The sequence below is a fragment of the Mytilus trossulus genome, chromosome 12 (genome assembly GCF_036588685.1).
Source record: "Mytilus trossulus isolate FHL-02 chromosome 12, PNRI_Mtr1.1.1.hap1, whole genome shotgun sequence".
NCBI classification, from domain to species: domain Eukaryota; kingdom Metazoa; phylum Mollusca; class Bivalvia; order Mytilida; family Mytilidae; genus Mytilus; species Mytilus trossulus.
Window position 1 is genome coordinate 53,212,173 of NC_086384.1, and position 13,434 is coordinate 53,225,606.

General features: G+C 31.6%; 1 long non-coding RNA gene across 1 annotated transcript; it reads right to left on the reverse strand.

The window, feature by feature from the left end:
• Positions 1-2,676: 2,676 nt before the first annotated feature.
• LOC134693160 (uncharacterized) lies at positions 2,677-6,791 on the reverse strand. The gene is made up of 3 exons (XR_010102347.1): positions 6,669-6,791; positions 4,385-4,408; positions 2,677-2,775 (listed from the first exon to the last, which is right to left on the reverse strand). It is a non-coding gene; the product is annotated as an uncharacterized LOC134693160 (long non-coding RNA).
• Between the last annotated feature and the right edge of the window lie 6,643 nt (positions 6,792-13,434).

Genomic DNA, 13,434 nt, shown 5'->3' on the forward strand with positions numbered 1-13,434 from the left:
TATGAACGATACCATTGTTCTGCCCCAGATGAGTATTTTGACAACATATGTATCTTTACTGATGCTCGAGGCCGATATATTAAAGAAACAAAAACATTTTATAAAAGATGACGAGCTTATAAACCAAAAAAGGACAAAGACTATAAGTTAAGTAGCAACTGTCAGTTTACATGTAGTTACGAAGCGTGTTAACATACGATTCTTTCTAGAGTTGATGTTATAGGATTTGAACTCAGTTATATTAGTATACGAAATAGCAATTTCAAATTCAAACTTTAAAATATTTGGTATGAGAGTTATTATTTAAACATGAACATGTAAATAAATATTACCTCTATTGCATCTAGTATCTGTATAACCGGTATCACATGTACATTTGAATGTATTTTGTGAATTTGTACATTTGCCATGCGCACAAGGCTTTGACAGACAATCTGAAACAAACAAAAATATAAATGAAAAAATATCAATAAGATAATAAAAATATATTAAGTCATTTAAATCAGTTATGATAAGCTTCCATTTTTAAGACAGATTTAATGCATTAAAGAAACCATGATGAACGAGAAGAGATGCAGGAGAATCATTGCATAGCAAAACTTTTAAAATGTTGTCATTTTCTGGAATCATCTTTCTTCCAAGTCTATAATTTTGTCACATGAATAAAAATAAACCAAAGAATTGTCTAAAATGGATTAAATGGCCACCATTTTCGCTTATTTCTTTGGGTTGTGTCATTGTTTGTTATTTATACAAGTACAATAACCATGATCAACTAGCTAAAAGAAAAAGACGCAACTAAAAGCACCATTCTTAAAACTCTATAGAAAATAACAATAAAGAAACATGAACCCTATTAAACTATCAAAAATAAGAACAAACATCCTGTATTCTTACGACAAGAAGACATATATTCCATACCGGGCAACCAAATTATAATGGCGCCATAAAAATATAAACTTAACAAATTCCTTTTGTTAAAAGAAATCCTTGAAAGCAACTAGTCTCCATTGAGGAGAGCATAATAGGAATAACAACGACCTGATATCCGCTTGAGGATATATTTTCTGTTGCAAGTGCTTCTTAATGGTTTTTGTATAAAATTGACATTAAGATCTTTTGTCGATAACTTTAAAGATAAATCCTCAATTTCTAGAAATCCGCAGCAAAATATTGTTAGGGGCATTCTTGAACTAGCAGTAAGGTGTATGCTTTAGCTCAATGTAACTAGCCTCATGCGAGCTTTGAGGTGTAGAATATCGATAAGAGCGCTATTCATTTACCGGAGGTACTCAGGGCGGGTTAGCAAATTATGGTCTGAAATTTCATTTAATAAGCATACTCAAAATACACGAACAGATGATAATTCGAAGATAAAGAATGAATAAAAGTTGTCATAAATTATGTCGAAACTACATGTCACAAGCTTACCGTTTAATATTTTTCTCTTTTCTGTTACGTCCAGATGACGTTTATCACACCTTTTCTTGTTCAATTATAAGGAAAGCTAACTGAACTTGTTTATTTGTGAAAGTAAGAAAACTATTATAATATAGAAAAACTGCACTATTATTATAACTTCAGATATTTAATAAAGTTCTTGAAGAACGGATAAATCTGTCAGTAAAAACTACTTACAGTCTCTGTCTGAAAATTGAAAAAAAAATGTTTTAAATACAATTAACTATACAAACGTTTAATATACTTTTAGTGTTCTTTCAAAAGAAATATAAATAAAGTGCTACTATTATTACATGTTCGCCGAAGGAACTTTTTTCCTTACTATTTGTTTTATTGTCTCCTTCGCTAGCCGACTCGTAGAAAAAAATTGCACCAATAAACATGGTGATAGCATAAACTAAAACCAAGCGATAAGTGCATCGACATGATAAGCGTCTCCTGCTGTTCATACATAGATTTTAGTTTGAAGTCGTTTATATGTGTGAATTTCGAAAAAAAAGTCAAAATATGAAGCAGATCTTCTAGTTTCAGTGCTATGCTTAATCTCAAATAAACTTGATTGTAATGATTTCTTGATAAAAAGTGTTATATTTATGTGAAATTACCGATCTTTTTACTGAAATGGATTTTGTTTTGCTATTGAAATTAACATTCATTTAAACAGAAACCAAATAGGATTCTTATATTGGTCTTTCAATGCATTTACCAAGTAAGCTTTGCAGAATCAGAGAAGACGATCAGATTTTTTATTGAAACCTATACACGTGCAATATGCACTAGGAAACAATAACGCTTTCGAGCTTCCATAAGTACCTCTCGTTGAGCGCGGAATGAAAGTGTGTTGCAAAGATTTTCCTTTGTGATGTATGAATACGCAGTCTAAGTTATTCTAGTAAAGTGCATGGTGAATCTTCAAGTGTGTTGGTTAGTGTTCATCCTTAGCCTTCGATAAATCAAGAAAAGTACTTCGGAGGCATGCCATTTTTATTGTGTTGTTTTCATTCTGTTACTACTGATTTTATATGCCGTACTTTTTTAAGTGTTGTTATCCAGTCATTAAATTACAGTCAATAGCAAAATGGTCAAATCACTTTCAAAATAAGTCAGTATATTTTGTATTTTCTCTTTATTTTATTAATGATATTTGTTTTTTTATGTGTTTATGTTTTTGGTTTTGTCCCTAATTTACAGCAGAAGAAGAAAAAAAAAACTCACATCTGCAGCACATTCCCGTCGAAGGTGGTAAACAACACACAGGATACCATTGTCCTGTATATGGGTTAAGACATGCCTGTGAGTTCCCTCCATTGCCGCCTATGATGAAATAGAGATGTTATTTTATTTCTTTTTGTACCAGATTTCCCAAGCAGGCAATCTACATGTTATTAGTTAGACCCTACGTGAAAGTGATTGTTTATTATCCATTATTTTCACATTTTTAAATCTAAACTTTTGTGATATCACCCTAAATTCAGTAACATACATTCACAACATATAAATCATAAAAGTCTACTGTTTATAATTTTGTATAATGCATGGAAAATTGATAAAACTAACTTTGAACTTGACGTCTTTTTACGATTGCTTTCTGGTTTTTCAATAAACTTATGAACGAATGGTCGAAATGAATATTTGTATTTGATTATTCTAGATTTTACATCATTCTATGTTTATTGTGCAAATTTAATCGAGCTGTCTTGCATGAATTGTGTATATATTTATTAAAGTTATGAACACCGGTATGTAAACATTACCACGTGTCTTGGTTTATACGTGATACACGTGTTGAATGTATAATAGGTTTAATGTTTTAGTTAGTACTGACCATGATATTTGAATAAGGTTAATTCAAATATTTCATGCTTTACTTTTGGCGATTGGGAGAATTTAAGGTATTGTCATTCGAGGTTTGCTTTTGGTGCAGCACAGTTTTCCCACCCTCCCAGCCGACGAAATGTATTTTTCTAATGTTATGTTTTATTTATATGATTATTAATGTGTGTAAAAATTAAATCTATAATTTGATTCATATTTGTGTATGCGAACATAATGAAAATTGTTTTTATTCTTGTAGATTGTTTGTTTGTGCTTGTTACCTGCAGCGGCCTAGACAGGCAGTAACTGATGAACTTTCTTTGCATTTGTCTTAAACAAAATTAAAGCTTTGCTGCACACTGTCAGGTGAGCTGATCCCATACAAAGGTGTTCAGTTTCTTTTGTAAATAATTTATGTTCGTTAGAATTATGAATTAGAATATAATTTGTATGAAAAATATGTATACTTACTTATACTCTAACCGATTAATTGTTATATACCAAAGGAATACAAGATACTGAATACAAAATCAAATCAAAAAATTGAAGAAAGAAAAGAAAAACAAGTCTATTTGGCAAAACTTCTAGGAATTTTGGTTCTCAATGCTCTTCAACTTCGTACTTTTTTGGCATTTTTAACTTCTTTGGATTCGAGCATCACTGATGAGTCTTTTGTAGACGAAACGCGCGTCTGGCGTATATACTAAATTTAGTCCTTGAATCTATGATGAGTTTATCTACATTAAACACTGCATGAAATAATGAAGAATTCTGCATAAATTAGAGGTTGAACTCAATTTAAAGTACGCAATAAATTTTAAAAGAATGAACCAGTAGAACCTGTCTTTGCCTTATGTCTGATTAAGAATTACTCCATCTCTCTGATATACCAATCTTATAATTATTTTTACTATATAGTAAACCGCTTTCTGATTTTCAGCTACAACTTGAGAAATAAAGTTAATTGATGGTATGCCTGAAAGATTAACTCTATATGATTTCATTCCTTTTTTATACTGTTGTGGTCCTGGTTGAAAGTAAGAGAGATCAAACAGAAATATTAATTGTTAGTCTGTTTGAATATTATTTTATTTGTAATGTTACTCACAGTTCGGAGATACTAAGAATCTGGCTGCACAAGGAAATAAAACAAAAAGTAAAGTAAACACAAAAGTCATTTTGATCTACGTTTTTCTGTCTGGTATGTGTGTAGATACAATTCTGTGTACCGTGTCCATAAATTTTCCCTTTCGTTATTTTCTATCTATATTATATAACTGTTCATTTTAAAGTACTACAAACAAATTAACTATATGTTTATATCTTTTGAACATTTGAAGTTGTTCAAAAATAAGGAAATTTTACAATCATGCTAGATATATGCCATAAGTTTTTAGTTTCTGTGTCAAATTGACATTATATTGTATATCAATGTATGTTTATCGCTTTGATATTCCTAACAAAGTAAGAATTGGTAAGTTATTTATATAATTTCTTTTTAATTCCTTTTTCATTTTACAACACCTGAGATCCGTCATTTATCTAGTGTTCAAAACCGCAGTGTTTGTTGTTGAGTTCCTGCTTTTATCATGTTTATATGAATAACTTGCATTTCATTTTAATAAAATATTTGAATAGTTTCAACTGATAAATTAGATATATTTCTTAAATCCACCATAAAAGAATGCGGAATTTAATATTACCATTAATATTTATTAACATAATGGTACTGTTAACAAGAACTATCTTTAAAAAAGATATCCGACGTATTTAAATTTGAGTATATGTTTAAAACTATCATTTCGACAATCTTCAGAAGCACAAAGATACCATTTAAATAACGTTTTCTCTGTTTGTGTTCAGTATTCTCGGTCCTCGTATCTTTCTGTTTACATTCACCAAAACCCCGCGGAAATCTCACATGCGTAGATGCGTTCTAAAAGTCATGTACGTTCGTACAACAAAGTTTACATTAAAAATTATATAATTGTCCCGAATAAACAGCTGTCACGGATGCAAAGAGCTATTGGAGAAACAATTATTTTAATAAAAATATAAATCTTTGTAAGATCTAGTTCAAATATTTATAGTTTTTTACTCGCTTTCCATCACGATATAATTAACGAGACGTTTTTACAAACACCACCAAATCACCCATCGTGACAGCAATTTGTCCAATCACAGAAAAGATTTTTGAGCATGCGTATTCTGTTGCCATAGTTAAGCGTCCTTAAGTTCAAAGGGCACAAACCGAAACTATACCGACTACGTCGGAAAAATCATCATTCTTATACACAACAACTATCAATTTTCAAAACATTTTGGATTCTATATTAAGATCAATATATGCATATATTATGCATGTTTTAGATATGAGGATAAATTTAGATCTAATTTTAACTCTATTTCTTCTATAACAATTCTGTTGAACTAAAATTGTTACGTTTTCTTACAAGTCCATGCTGAAGTTTGTAAATAGACGAAGTAAGAATATAACACTGGTTGCAATATAAAATAAAAAGAAATTAAAGGAAAACAAGTTCTGGATAATCAATGATATTTCCTTCTGCAATATTGAATTTATACACTTTGTGCACTAATGCCGTTTAAGAAAAAAGAGGAGAAATAGAATTATTATTAATGAAGTATTTTTCAAAATTAGTAGCGCATAAATAGCAATACTGTTACTTTTTCGCGCTGTTCGAAGATGTCTTGCCATCAAAATAGAGAACATGTTTGCATTCACAAAAAAAATTACATGAAATCGTAAAATGCATCTGTATCTTTAATGGCACTTACATTCTTATGCACTACGAAAAAAAAGCTTTCAATCAAAATTCAGCTTCCCTTGTATTCACTGTTTTATTAATTTCAAATCCGATTCACTATACTCACTATCATTTGAAAACATAAATAAGAAAAAGGAAAGAAAACTTATAATTAATTTATTTCCGTTTTTTTTAAATGAAGATTCGCTTTTGCATTGTACGATGTTTGAAATATTATATAAATACATGTACCATGTGTTATTTAAGAGCAATGATTAATATCCAAAATAAATACACAAGTACAGTTGCGTACGGTCAATGTATTCGAAAATATACAGACATACTCTAAATTCCTCCTATATTTAAAAGTTTTTAATTATTTCTTGTATGAAATGTATATGTTTTTTTGGTTACACAAGATAATGTACATGTGTGCTAACAGGCAGATTAAACTCTAGAAGACTTTTTCTTCACTTTTGAAGATTTATGTTAATACTTGTGTTCCTCATGTATTTATGCTTCCCCGACTGTTATAGCCTTAAGTCCTTATTGTTTCTCTCTAAGCTTAATAAAGATACCTGACGTAGCAAATACATTTATTTAATTTTCGCATAAACTACTCACAGTTTCTGTTTACTTCACCACCATGTACATATGAATAAGTTATTGCTAGTAGCACATAAAACAACATTTTCATTAATTTTGACAAGTCCAACTAAATTCAAATACTGACTTAGTGATGTGTATACCGTAATCACGAAGAGAGATAAGACATGATGTACGAACGTGTTGACTTATTTGATATAATTGTTCTCCTATTCTTTCAGCACGTGACACGTTTTCATTTCAACTGTCATTAGGAAAAAGTCCAAACATATTTTGTGACCAATATCTAGAAACCAAAAAATACTAAAATACGTACTCTCTCGAACAGGTAAGAAAGCAATAACCCTTTCATGCCTTTATGAAATCAAGTCTATTACTGATTCCCATTTTTAATTTCTTAACGAATAATAAAAATACACCATAAATCAAAAACTGCACCGATAGCGATTTTTTATCTATTTTTTTGCGTTTTTTGGGGCATTTCTAACAGCGCAAACAGTATTATGAAGAATGCATTTGGATGTACATTTCAATTATCATATTTTATGGTTGGTCTGCAATGTAACTATAATGCTTTATTTTTTTTATATTGTCATAATTTAACCTTTCAATTTGTTAATTGTTTACGATTCAATGAACAACCTTAAATGTGTGGATATTATATTTAGAGGATAGCTACATATACCTAATAAAGTTTACGAAGAACAACAGTCATGTTGTTTTATATACTCACAGTCTCTGTCTGAAAGTTAAAATAAGTTTATTTAAATTAAAGATTGTACAATTTGACCCTTATTTTGTTGGTGACATGTTGGGTTAATGAACACTTTTTTTATTTCTTCCGATTGCATTTAGCCTGCGCTAACCTACTATTTTCAATGCTGATATTAAACAGAAGATTCTAATCCATTCGAGTTTAAGCAATGACCACTTGTGTGTCCTGTAACCGCTTGTGAAATTTTGACTGAGTGTTGATAAGCATGGCAGGAGAAATCTTGTTGATGCAACGGCCTTGCTCCTCTTGGGGTTGAAATGCGATTCCTTCACTGTTTGTGTGTTGCATTGCTTTGTCTTATTAATCGAATTTTGAGATTTAAACAGTGGTAAACTACTGTTGTATCAATTTATCAAATTCCGCACAACTGCAGCAGGAAATGTTTATAGTTAAATAATTTTACCAATCAAAGAGGCAAAAGATACTTACCAAGGGACAATTAAAAATCATTTGTCGAAAAAAAAACACCAAACGATACTTTGACTATAAGGACAGTTTACAGTCCACTAAACACTTGACAAAAAAAAAAACCCACTAAAGACTGAGAAACACGAATCCCACCATAAAAATGTAAGCCGATAATCTCACACAAGAAGAACCAAATATGTGGCTACTAGCAAGTACGAATTCGGTGACTAATCGGATACGTGATGTCAAATCGAGGAAATGAGGTCGGGATTGTGGTTATGGCAATTGAACTATATAATTGATAATGGAAATGGGGAATGTGTCAAAGCGACAACAACTCGACCAAACAGTGGAAACAGCCCATGTCCAACAATGGGTTCTTAACACCGCTCAAAATCTGTTATTATGTAAATATGTCTGTTAGCGTTCTGAACAGACATATTTAGTATGACGTCCATTTTCACTGAACTAGTACACATGTTTATTTAGAGGCCAGCTGAAGCCCGCTTCCGCGTGCGGGATTTTCTCGCTGTGTTAAAGACTCAATGGTGGCCTTCGGCTGTTCTCTACTCTTTGATCGGATTGTTATCTCTTTGGCACATCCCCTATTTCCATTCTCATTTTTTTTGTATATCAGTTATGTTTGCGTCAGAAGGTTTTTTATTTGGAATATAAAAAGGGGAGATGTGAAAACAAATTATGAAAACCAACGACCTGATAAATTAATTTGAAAGAAAGCTACCCACAACTTCTAATATATCTCGAATTACTTCCGGAAACAAGATCTTTTTTTGATGATTTATTTTTTGTTATATTTAATGAACATTTAAATGCCATCTCAAAAAAAGACATATCTCGAATAAAATTAATATTACTATTTTAAAAAGAAGTTCAATTAATAAAAACTATATGAATTAAACCATTGCATTAATGGAATATGAAAATATGTAATTCAAAACGTATGCAAAATCAAACAATATTCAAGTAAACATGATCTAAAGTACATGATAAGCAGAATAATACACAAGACACTGTATTGACAAATCACTTATATCGTATTTTTTTGGGCACTGCACGTGGGTTTGGTGTTGAAGAGAGACGAAAGATACCAATGGGATATTCAAACTCATAAGTCGAAGACAAACTGAAAATTCCATGGCAAAAACTATATACAACAATAGCACACAAAGCATAGCAGTGAAAACTAAAGACTGAGCAACACAAACGCCATCAAAAACTGGGGGTGATCTAAGGTGTTCCGTAAGGGTAAAAATATCCTGCTTCAAATGTAACACCCGTCGTATTGCTCATGTAAGTAAAATGCCGGTGATAAGTCTAATTCTGTAGGTCGCATTCGAGGATTGTTGTTACGACAATTCGAACATATCAGTAGTCATCTATGAAACAGATATTCCATAACGGTCAACCACCTCGTTATGGCGACATACAATGTTCTAAGAGATGATTTCAACTTCACCACTTTGAACTATTGGGTCAATACCTTCCGTTTTAGAAGCAATCCTCTAAGTATGATAGGAAATGCAAGCTCTAAAATATTGTATCAACTGGGAGATATATACTCCATATGTAGGCGCTTCTGCAATGTTGCTACATAGAAATGTTAATTTCAAAATTGGGAAGCTGAAATCAACTCTTTTGTCGTAAAATTTTGTTCTCAACCGACCCTCATTGTCAAGGTATGAGGCACACTGTATCTGTTATAATCTATATTTCAAGTTCGATTGGATAGATGCGTTCAACATAGTCACCAAACGTTTGAATTATTTAGTGGGAGGACATGATCTATATAGTGGAACGTGAACTTAAAGGATAATGCTAGCTTCTTTTCATTCTTCATTCTTTAATAAGAAGCTCCTGTTTGAAGTCAGTCTTATATATAATTAAAATAAAAATGCCTATTAGTTATTGAAAAACACGTCCTCCAAATGAAACAAATATATATGTTGTCAATCAAGAAATCACGCATCTGGATAATGTCAGTTTCAGAGATTTTTTGTTTCAATTAGAGTCATTATTTTTACCAATTACGAGTTATCTCTCCGTAAGACATTGTTGGCCGTTCATTTTTTTATGAAACAAAGCAGGACCAGTTCTTTCAATTTGTCTTTGAGTAAGGAATGGGACAATTGTTTTAATACTATTGCAGGAGGCAATACATCTAGATTTTATGTACTCTAACAGATCTTTGGATTTTTAAGTTTCCACATCTGATTCACGCCGCCCCTAGAGAAGACAGTTCCACTATAACTATGATGTTTCATGGAGCTGTTGGAAAACTCAGCAATATAACTTTGATTGTAAGGACACTTGTGTAAAATGAAAACAACACGTTAAATAATTGCATGCGTCCGAAGCAGTTTTCTGGATTTACCTTCATCAGGAACGCTCAAAGCCAAAAATTTGAAAGCCGAGGATGTATAAGTACTAGTTTAGTTTAAACATATTTTATTGTCCAAAAACATTGACAATAGGATTAGACACAAGTTTTGCAACTTAGAACGTCTTCTCCATTACATACAAATAATAAATAACCGAACAAAAATGAAATACATAATAATAACATCATAAACAATATTAATATGAAGACATGAAACTAACGAGAATTTAAACGACATGACTCATCTATTTGTAAAAGTCGAGTTGACCGTAAATTTTTATGATAGACCTACCTGGTAGGTTGTATTAATCTTGGAATAAATATTCCCTCAAAAGGTAAGTGTTTACTGTATTTTAAACAAATAAGTTAAATTGTTGTTGTCAACTGATGAATTATATACTAAAATCAAATTGATGATCCATGTCTTAGGAAAAAATGAACAATTTCATTCGAAGTCAACAAAAAGTAATAACATTGTTATTGGTATATATTTAACCATAATGTCTATAAACTATGAAAAGCGATTGGTCTCTTTAATATAATTCTGCACTTTTATAAAAATTAGCCTGTTTATGTTAAAAGTAAACAAAGCATTGCCGTTCATTAAATTTTCAAAGTCGGTAGGTATATTTTCTTTTCTAAGTTCAAAAAATAAGGTATTTCTTTGCACTGTATAATTTTTACACGAGAGGAAATAATGTTGGGCATTTTCGTACAAATAACCACATTTACACATTGCGTTAGTTTTAATATTAGCGTGATACAGATCCATGTTCAGGGCACTGCATTTGTTCCTTAATCTTGCGTGTAAAACATTTACATATCTATCGCCAATATTGAAATATGTAGGGGTGATTTGTTTTTATAATATTTCTGTTTAATTTTCAATTTATACATATTTAAAGAAAGTTCATTTCTAACACTTAAATCAAGCGAATTCCACAGTTTGATACTAGATGGAATAAATGATTCCTGATAAAGAGACAGTCTGCTAGAGGTTTGGTATATATTTTGACTGCTTCGTAGATTGTAATTGTTTGTTTCTGCAACTATAGGGGGTATTAAATCTAATAAATATTCTGGGGCATCCTCTTTCATAATTTTGTAAAATAAAGTTAATTTCTTAACTTCCCGTCTAATCCTTAATGTTTCCCATCCCGTCTCTAAATAAAGTGATTAAGTGCTAGCATAGCTTGTTAGACCAGTGAAAATACGTGCTGCTTCCAGTTGTAATTTTTCTAATCTTTCAGAATTCAACTGTCCGCAATTATCATCTTTGGTCGAAATTCCAAAGGAACATAGAACAGACCTATGATTATCCAGAATGTCCTCCTTGGTTAGTGTCGTGGGGTATATGATAAGTTTCCCAGTGAACATTCAGTACCAAATTCCTTGATCAAGCAGTTTATGTAATGTGATTTTCACACAAAAACGATGTAGTTTCGGGCTTAATCTGCGGGGACAACATTTTTGACATATTTGACATGGAGGTAGGACAGGTGCGAAGTAACATTTGGGTCTTGGAAGATCGAAGTATGAAGTGTGTTCATGGACCTGATCAATCTTTTTATTCTAATTTGTATCAACAACCTTTCAGCCTTATTACATTCAGAAAGATTGTCTTCGTCATCCTATTCGCGTTTAGCCTGGTATAATACAGAACTGAACCCATCATTATTTTGAAGTTGTCTTTCTAATTATTTATGTTGGATTTTGGATGTAAATTTCGCAAATAAGTGTTATTGACAATGTTCAGGTCACCAGTTATAATATGATTAACAGGATTATATATAAGTAACACATCATAACACATCATTGATACAGAAAGCAAGCACAGATGCAACCAAGAGGTTTAGACTTAAAGTCGTCAATTTTGAGATATGAAATGATTTTAATCCCAGTGGAAGGTTAGTAATATTCAACAATCGGGGATTTTAAGTCCACAGTCCTCTTTTTTGTGGTGCATAGTACCGAGTCAGGAACAAAACAAAAACGATTGTTTATAGCATTTATAGATATTAGTCATCATCTTTTTTCATTTTTCTTCATCATTATTGTATTTGATATCATTTGTTTATGCTAAAAATATGTTTATGTTATAAAACCTAAAACTCACAATTGCAGCATAGTCCCATTGGAGGTGGTATACAAGAGTCAGGAAAATTTTGTATAGTGTTTCCGTTGATAAATAAACTCATTATAGATACCAGGATTAAATTTTGTACTTACGCCAGACACGCGTTTCGTCTACAAAGGACTCATCAGTGACGCTCGAATCCAAAAAAGTTAAAAAGGCCAAATAAAGTACGAAGTTGAAGAGCATTGAGGACAATAATTCCTAAAATTTTTGCCAAATACTGCTAAGGTAATCTATTCCTGAGGTAGAAAAGCCTTAGTATTTCAAAATTTCAACAGTTTTATAAATAGTTAATTTATGAATATGACCTTATCAATGATAATTCATGTCAGCACAGAAGTGCTGACTACTGGGCTGGTGATACCCTCGGGGAATTAAAACTCCACCAGCAGTGGCATCGACCCAGTGGTTGTGATGGTTCTATATGCCCTCCTCGGCCACCTGGAGTTTGAAATATAAATATGCGTTGTCACAAATGGTTAAATCAAATTCTGGCTTCATTTCACATCCAGACAATGCTTTCTTAACTACAATGACTGAACCTTACCATTTTATCAGGTTCGAGTTGTTCTTACTCAGTTTGAAATGCATGCTACAATTTTACACCAGTACTGAAAACCTTCTATCCTTTACGGGTAGACTTTACATAGATAAATAAAGTCGTATAAGAAAAACAAAATGAGTATGTTAAATTTGATGTATGCCTTTTTGTGCCTCTTCGTTACATTTGTCTTTTTTTAGTGATATTAAGATGATAACACAATATTGACTGCTGTACCCTTATTTTTGACCTTTTTACTCTTTGAGTATGTTTGTGTTGTTCATGCATCGTTGACAATGTATTGAAATTTGATGCGACTGTCATACAAGTGAGAGGTTTAGCTAGCTATAAAACCAGGTTCAATCCACCATTTTCTACATAAAAGAATGCCTGTACCAAGTCAGGGATATGACAGTTGTTATCCATTCGTTTGATGTGTTTGGACTTTTGATTTTGCCATTTGATTTTGGATTTTCCTTTTTGAATTTTCCTCGGAGTTCAGTATTTTTATGTTTTTACTTTTTA